The sequence below is a fragment of the Diceros bicornis genome, chromosome 6 (assembly GCF_020826845.1).
Source record: "Diceros bicornis minor isolate mBicDic1 chromosome 6, mDicBic1.mat.cur, whole genome shotgun sequence".
Classification (NCBI taxonomy): domain Eukaryota; kingdom Metazoa; phylum Chordata; class Mammalia; order Perissodactyla; family Rhinocerotidae; genus Diceros; species Diceros bicornis.
The window spans coordinates 60,201,780-60,210,481 of NC_080745.1; the positions used below are offsets into that span (position 1 = coordinate 60,201,780).

At 38.0% G+C, this 8,702-nt stretch overlaps 1 pseudogene; it reads left to right on the plus strand.

Annotated features, from left to right (window-relative positions):
* Positions 1-7,695, plus strand: part of LOC131407276 (cytochrome P450 2C18-like) — a 35,919-nt pseudogene extending 28,224 nt beyond the window's left edge.
* Positions 7,696-8,702: the final 1,007 nt, after the last annotated feature.

Sequence of the window (8,702 nt, forward strand, 5' to 3'; positions counted from 1 at the left end):
CAATATAAACCTTTATCTCTGCTCTTTTATGTGGTGGAATGTGTTTGAGATTCATCTTTGTTATTGCATGTGTCATTAGTTTGTTCCTTTTTTATTGATGCATAGTATTCCACCTTATGGAGTACCACAAATTGTTTATCTGTTCACTAATTGATGAATATTTGGCTTGTTTCCAGTTTGGGACTATTTAAATAAAGGTACTATGAACATTTGTATACAGGTTCTTTTTTAGGTTTTAAATAAAGTTTATTCTGACATCAAAAATTCTGTATACATTTACCTCCTAAAGTAGAGTTTTATTTACAAATTGTAAGATTTAATAATTCATCTCTCTGCTAGTTCAAAACTTTAGACTTTACTTTAATTCTACTGTCAGTCATCTTCTACATTGTATACAGGTTTTTGTGTGGACATAAATTTTCATTTCTTTTGGGTAAATACCCAGGAGTGGGATTGTTGCTTAACTGTTACACTTCATAAAAAGCCACCAAACTGTTTTGGAACGTGGCTGTGACATTTTACATTCCTGTTAGCAATGTATGAGAGTTCCAGGTGCTCCAGATACCATCCACCACTTGCCATTAGTTAGTCTTTATAAATTTTAGACACTGTAGTGGTTGTGTAGTGATATCATATTTTGTTTAACTTCTATTTTCTTGATAAATAGTGATGTTTACTTTTTTTTCATGCGTTGATTCTCCATTCGTATATGATTTTGGGTAAAGTGTTTGCTCAAATTATAGTCCCATTTTTTACTGGGTTGTTTGACTTATTATTTATTATTACAATTTTTAATATATTTTTCTACACAAGTCCTTTATCATATATAAGTGTAGCAAATATTTACTCCCAGTCTGTGGTTTTTTCTTTTTTTCTCTTTTTAGTTTCTAAAGAATGTCTTTTTCTTTCATTTTTGCCTTAATACATCCATCTGAAGTTATGTTTATTATCTCACATTATGTTCAGAAAAAAGGAAACTGAAGTTCAGGGAATTTAAATCACTAACAATTACATCACAAAACAGTGACAGCTTATTGTGCACTCTCTTGAATACATACAAACAGAATAAGACAGTATGTGCTCTCAGTTTTTGTATGCCTCCTTCAAACCTACAAATTACACCTTTCATTTTATCTTTTGCCAGATCTATCGAGATATAATTGACATTTAACATTTAGTAGGTATGCAGCATTATGATTTGATATATGTATATATTGCAAAATGATTACCACAATAAGGTGAATTAACACCTCCATCACCTGACATAATCACTATTTTTTTCCCAAGGGTAAGAACATTTAGGATGTACTCTCTTAGCAAGTTGCCAGTGTATAATGTAGTATTCTTCACTGTAGTGACCATGTTGTACATTCAATCCTCAAAATGTATTCATCTTAGAACCAGACGTTTGTATCGCTGGACCAACATCTGCCCATTTTCCCAAACCCTCAGTTACTGGCAACCACCGTTATCCTCTTTATTTCCATATGCTTGATTTTTTTAGATTCCACATATACGTGAGATCATACAGTATTTGTCTTTCACTGTTTGACTTATTTCACTTAACATGCTGTACTCAATGCCCCTCTATGTTGTTGCAAATGGCAGGATTTTCTTCTTGTGGCTGAATAATATCCCGTATATAGGTATATGTCACATTTTCCTTATCCATTCATCCAACGATGGACACTTCAGTTGTTTCTCTATTTTAGACATTGTGAATAATGCTGCAATAAACATGGGGTGCAGACATCTTTGAGATTGTGATTTCATTTCCTTTGGATATCTACCCAGAAGTGGGCTTGCAGAATCATATGGTAATTTTATATTTAATTTTTTGAGGGACTGCATAGAGTTTCAGGTAGTGGCTGTATCAATATATATTCCCAGTAACAGTGCACAAGGGGTCACTTTTCTCCACATACTCATAGGCAATTGTTTTTTTGATAATAGCCATTCTAATGGATGTAAGGTGATAACTCATTGTGGTTTTGGTTTGCATTTTCCTGATGACTAGTGATGTTGAGCATAAAGAATGTTTTTCGAAGAGCGGAATTTTTAAACTTTGATGAAGTCCAAATAATCAATTATTTCTCTTATGATTTGTGCTTTTTTGTCCTATCTAAAAAATTATGTTCAAGCACAAGTTTCCAAATAATTACCCTTACCATTTATATTTAGGTCTATGATGCATTTAAAGTTCATTTTCACCCATGATGTGAAGTAATGATCATACTTCATTTCTTTTCTTTATGGATATCTACTTGTACCAGCACCATTTACTGAAAATATACCTACTTCCTAAATCTTAAAGTAACATCTTCAGGTATTACTTGTTTTAACATATACAAGGCAACAATTTTAAAGACAAAATTATAGACCTTAAGTATGATAAACTTAGGTGGTGGAACTTTCTCCCAATTTTGAATTAAAAAATTTTTAAAATCTAAATAACATGTAAAACACACACACAATGGCTATATATATATATATATATATATACAGTATATGAAAATGTATACATATCTGTATTTTAACTACATATCCACCTGCATCCATCTATCTATCTATCTATCTATCTATCTATCTATCTATCTATCTATGAATCTATCATCTACTTACCACACTTAACCCCTAACTACTTCAGCATGTATCTTCTAATAACAAGGAGTTTGCTTTACATACTAATAATAGCTCTCACACTCAAGGAATTATCATCTTCACGATAGCTTTAATAGATAGCCTGTAATAAGATTTTCTCAATTATCCTAAAAAATCTTTTATAGTTTTTTTTGAGGGGACATCTGGTATCCAATCAAGGAACAAGTATATAATTTGGTTATCTGTCCCTTTAGTGCCCTGTTATCAAGAACAGTTCCTTTTCCTTTATTTGTTTCATTTCAATACATTGACCGTTTTAAAGAGTCCAGGACAGTTGTCGTGTAAAACATTTCTCAATTTGGTTTTGTGTGATTGTTTTCTTGAGATTAGATTCCAAGTCTGTGTTTTTGACAAGAAAATCACATAGAGGATGTTGTGTATGTCCCACTGTAATCACATTTTGGCTGGAGACATGTAATGTCAGTTTATTTCATTATTGATGATGCCAAGGTAATCACTTATTATGGAGGTGTCTGCCATAACTCTCCATTGCTGAGGTTCTGTTTTTCATAGGTAATTAATAAAAAAATGCATAGCATGCTACTTTAAGACCTTGTGAATATCCTGTTTCCTAAATCATTCATCTAACAGTTTTAGAATTAATTGATGATCTTTACCTGAGTTGTTCAGAAATGATAATTTTTCTAATTGTATCATCACTCTGTGTGGTTTTTTTTTTTTTTTTTTGTGAGGAAGGCTCACCTTGAGCCAACATCTGTGCCAATCCTCTTCCTTTTTTTGTATGTGGGATGCCTCCACAGCATGGCCTATGAGTGGTGCAGGTCCGCGCCTGGGATCCGAACCCACAAACCCAGGCCGCCAGAGCAGAACGCATGGAACTTCAACCACTCGGCCACAGGGCCGGCCCCTCTCTGTGTGTTTCTTTTAAAGCTAGGATTCATCCATAATGAAGAGTTACCCATATTTTTAAATTAGGAGAAACAAATTTCATCCCAAAGATAAATGCTCAGTAGTTATTAATGTACTTTTTGATATTATCTAAGGAGTCATTTTTTCTCTTAGGTAAATTTTCTTTTTTATTGTGGTAAAATACACATCACATAAAAATTACAATTTTAGCTGTTTTAAAGTGTACAATTCAGTGAAATTTAGTACATTCACAATGTTGTGCAACCATAGCTACTATTTCCAGAACATTTTCATCACCTCCCAAAAGAAGTCCCCTACCCATCAAACAATCATTTCACATTTCTCCCTCCCTCCAGCCTCTGACAACCACTAATCTATTTCTGTCTGTATGGATTTGCCAGAAGTCATTTTTTTTTTCCTGAGGAAGTTTCGCCCTGAGCTAACATCTGTGCCAATCTTCCACTTTTTTTTTTGTGAGGAAGATTAGCCCTGAGCTAACATCCATTGCCAATCCTCCTCTTTTTGCTGAGGAAGATTGTCCCTGGGCTAACATCTGCGCCCATGTTTCTCTACTTTATATGGGACGCCACCATAGTATGGCTTGACAAGCAGTGTGTTGGTCTGTGCCCGGGATCTGTATCTGCAAAACCTGGGCTGCCACAGCAGAGCATGTGAACTTAACCGCTACACCACCAGGCCAGCCCCCAATCTTCCTCTATTTTGTATGTGGGTTGCTGCCACACATGGCTGCTGGCGAGTGGTGTATGTCCATGCCTGGGAACTGTACCTGGGCTGCCTAAGTGGAGAGCACTGAACGCAACCACTAGGGCATGGGGCTGGCCCCAGAAGTCATTTTTAATCAGATCAGACCTCTATTTAAAAAACACATTATGAACATATTACAAATACTCCTGACTCTTCAAGAGTCAGCAGAGGCTTCCATTTTAAACCATAATCCACCTATGAGATGTATGAAAACTGAAGGGACGAAATAGAGCAGATGGTGGGACAGACACCAGTGTCCAAACGTTGTGGTAAGTAGAGGGAATTCAGAGGTCTCACACCCAAGTAACCAAGCACTCAGTATTTCAAATGTCATTGGAGTCTACTTGAGCAACATCACTGCCACTGATCTTAAACTTATCCTTGTTTATTAACTGTTCTGTCTGGCTCAAAATGCCACTGTCCTTTGGACCTAGGATTCCTCATCTATAGATCATAAGATTGGACTAAATGATTTGCAGCATTTCTTCCAGCTCCACGACTTCTTCATAACTCAGTTTATCTTCATCTGTTCTTTCCAGGGCACGACCATATTAACATCACTGAATTCTGTGCTACACGATGACAAAGAATTCCCCAAACCAGAGGTGTTTGACCCTGGCCACTTCCTGGATGAGAAAGGCAACTTTAAAAAGAGTGACCACTTCATGGCCTTCTCAGCAGGTAATAAAGATGTATTTCCTTCAGTACTTCAGGGGACAGGTTACCTTCATGGCATCAGTTGGAACTTCCATGGTGTCCACACTGGGGCTGGTGGAATTGCTCCTCGTCCATGTTCATGAGCACCACTCGCAATGCCCATGCACTTCCCCCCAACCATACATCCCCATTATTGGAACTTTGGGGAGCTGACTCAGTTCTTTGAAAGTGAAAAAGCGATAGAATAGATTGATTGACTTCTGCCTGTATATATATTTCACTCGGCTAATCACTAATATAATGATAAATAGCATATCGCCAAGAACTCCTCTTAGAAGGTGAAACTCTTAGACTTTCCTCACCTCCTATGAGAAAGGTGTATAACTCCACCACTTTGAGTGTTTTCTATGTGATATCCCTCACTCCCCGGACTGAGCTGTGGGGTTACAAGTATCCACAAGCACAGAATGAGAACGTGAGCTAGGGAGCACTGGCTCTTCCCTAGTTAGGGAAGCAGATTAGTAAACGTATCATTTTCATCCAGTAAGACTCGTGCTGTGGGAGAGGAAAACGCAGGCTGCTCAGGAGACCAGAAGGGGAAGCTGCCTGCTTCCTGCTCATTCATACCCCACATTTTATGTAGCATAAAATGGAATAAGCAACATTCTAACAGCAGAATGGAAATTTGAACTGCCTCACAAGGGACGGGGAGCAAAGAGAGAAGAGAAGGCAGGGCACTTTTACAGAGTGGACCACAGGAGCAGGACATTTCCTGAAGCTCGAGGAGGTCAGAACCTGCCAACTAACTGTTGCGTCAGGGAGATCTTGGGAACGTGGCAGGATACCCTGCAGTGGTTCCAGAGCACCTTGATCTTCCTCCACTCACATCACACATCTTGGATATCGAGTCTCCACAGCTACATTGTGAGTGTTGAGTCTCTGGCCACAGAGTCGGCCTCATTTATTCGACGACCTTGGTGCCTGCTTTGGGTCTTGCACTGTACATACCAAGATGTCAAGGACCGAGACTTCTCTTCAAGGAACACACATTTTAGTATGGTAGAAAAATAAATAAACAGAGAATTATGATTCAAAGTGATCTGTGCTTCAAACGAAGTGTGAATATGATGCTGAGGAAACTCAGAGAGGGCAAGATTTTACTGCCTGAGGGGATCACAAGGATTGTAAAGAGGAAATGACATGGGACATAGGTTTTGAAGGAAGTATAAGGGATGTGCACCTTAACCAACTGGAACAGCATGAGATAAAGCTAGAAACTTCATGGTGTATTAGAGGATGATGAAGCGTGGGTACAGCTAGAGCCAAGAGTAGAGGGTGTGAAGAATGGAAAGAATGATATGGAACATCAGACTGGGAACAAAATGTGAATTTCACAAAATGTGAAGTTCAACCTATTTAGATCTCATCTCATGGGACAGATGGGGAAGACATTTTATATATATATATATTTTGGTGAGCAAGATTGTCCCTGAGCTAACATCTGTTGCTAATCTTCCTCTTTTTGCTTGAGGAAGATTGTACATGAGCTAACATCTATGCCCATCTTCCTCTGTTTTGTATGTGGGATGCCACCGCACCATGGCTTGATGAGTACCGTGTAGGTCCGCGCCCAGGATCCAAACCCGCGAATCACGGGCCGCCGAAGTGCAGTGCACAAACTTAACCATTACGCCACCGGGCTGACCCTAACATTTAGTATTTTAAAGTGAGAAGGTGACACATTTAGACAGGTGCTTTTGAAAGCACATAAACGAAAACAAATATTTGGCTGTATTTTTTGCCAGAGGTAGAAAGGGAAACAGATATGTGAGTTCCCTCCTCTCAGTCCTTCTGCCTTCAACTCATTTGGACAAGCAAAGTAGGTGTGTTTCTACAAAGACTGATGGAAACTGGAAATGTGAAAAGAGCAGTTATAATGTAGGAATACGTATGGAAGTGCTTGGCATAGAGCTGATACTCAATAAATATTTGTTGAACGAAGGTCTCCCATTAAGATACTAGGCGAATAGCAAGTGTGTCCATCCTTCTATTCATCTGTCTCTCTAACCCTCCTTCTAGTCCTCTATCTCTTTGGTCATTCATTGGATAGTTACTGCATAAGTTTTGTGACAGTTCAAAACATAATGTTCAAGGAACAAATTCTCTATGTTTGTTATTTTCAGGAAAACGGATTTGTGTGGGAGAGGGCCTGGCCCGCATGGAGCTGTTTTTATTCCTGACCACCATTTTACAGAAATTTACCCTGAAACCTGTGGTTGACCCAAAGGACATCGACATCACTCCAGTTGCCAGTGGGTTGGGCCATATGCCACCCTCATACCAGCTCTGCTTTATTCCTGTGTGAGGAAGGGCAGACCGTCTGCCTGCTGATGTGCAATCATCTGCAACTCCCCCTCCTCTGAGACATTGTTCACCTCCTTCCCACTTCATCCCCTTCCCAGAAATGCCTTCTCTGACCTCTCATCTCATATCTCCCCAGTCTGGCAATATCCAGTGAACATCCAACCTCCGTTAATGGACAGTTCCCTGAGTTTCACTGCCCAAATGTATGTGCTATTCTTTATTCTCTCTAACACTTGTATCAGCCACCACATATGCTGATACTTATCGAATATTGAGTTATTACTATGTCACCACTGTGAAACAGAGCGAAATGATTAGTATAAGCTGATACACAGCCATTTGTCCCCTGCATATTCTAAATAAAAAGCATTATTATTTGCTCAGTAAGTTCTTAGAGTTTCCTTCTTTTGTGCATAACGAAGGTAAGAAATGGAACAAAACAGGGTCCGAAGAGGCCATGCTGGTCCTCATAATGATAAGCACACAGAGGGACAAAGGGAAAGAGGGCAGACAAACTCTTTTGGCTGAGTGTCACCTAGAGTTTACTTGAGGTTTGGATTTGAAAGTGAGAAAAATTGTTTCTAGAAGCAGCTTCAACCTGTAGGGAAACAGTGAGAAGATCAGCAATAGGGAGGAATGAATAATCAATGTTCAAATTTGGTGTCATGGTGAACACTAAAAGATTTGACATGTTCTTGTTATTTTATGTTTCAAACTTAGCATTATTAACATATGCTTTCACCTTGCTAGCCATGTGTTCTAAGTGTTTTTCTTTTCTCCCTGAACAAGAACAAAATTCCTGGAAGTCATTACCAATTGGATTCTTGAACTACCATCATCACTTTTCCTACCTTCTGTCTTGAAGTGTATGAAATGAGAAGTGGCATCACCCATTAGCCTTTTGTCAGCTTGTCTCCCAGAGAAATCTACTTATAACAATTTGGCATGCATTTTTAAGAAAACAAATGGGGATAGCTGTACATATATACCTATATCTATATATGTGCGTAAGTATATATTCACACATAATGTATATTATATGCACACATATACATATGAGATTCATAATGATTCTGTACAATATTGAGCTCATATTACACATATTATTCTACAACTTACTGTTTTTCTACCATACAATAAGCGAGGAAAACCTCTTAAGTAATAACAACATGGGCAAATGATTTGAATGGACAGATTATGGAAGAGGAAATGGAAATGGTTACTAAACATACGAAAAGACATTAAAAATAAAAATTACAAATTAAAAACTCTATTATATTCCTTTAAACATTCTTGATTGGTAAATGAAAAAATTTAATGTCAGTATTAGCAAATGTGTGGCAAACAGGCAGACTTGCACATTGTTCTAATGTCACATGCTCAGG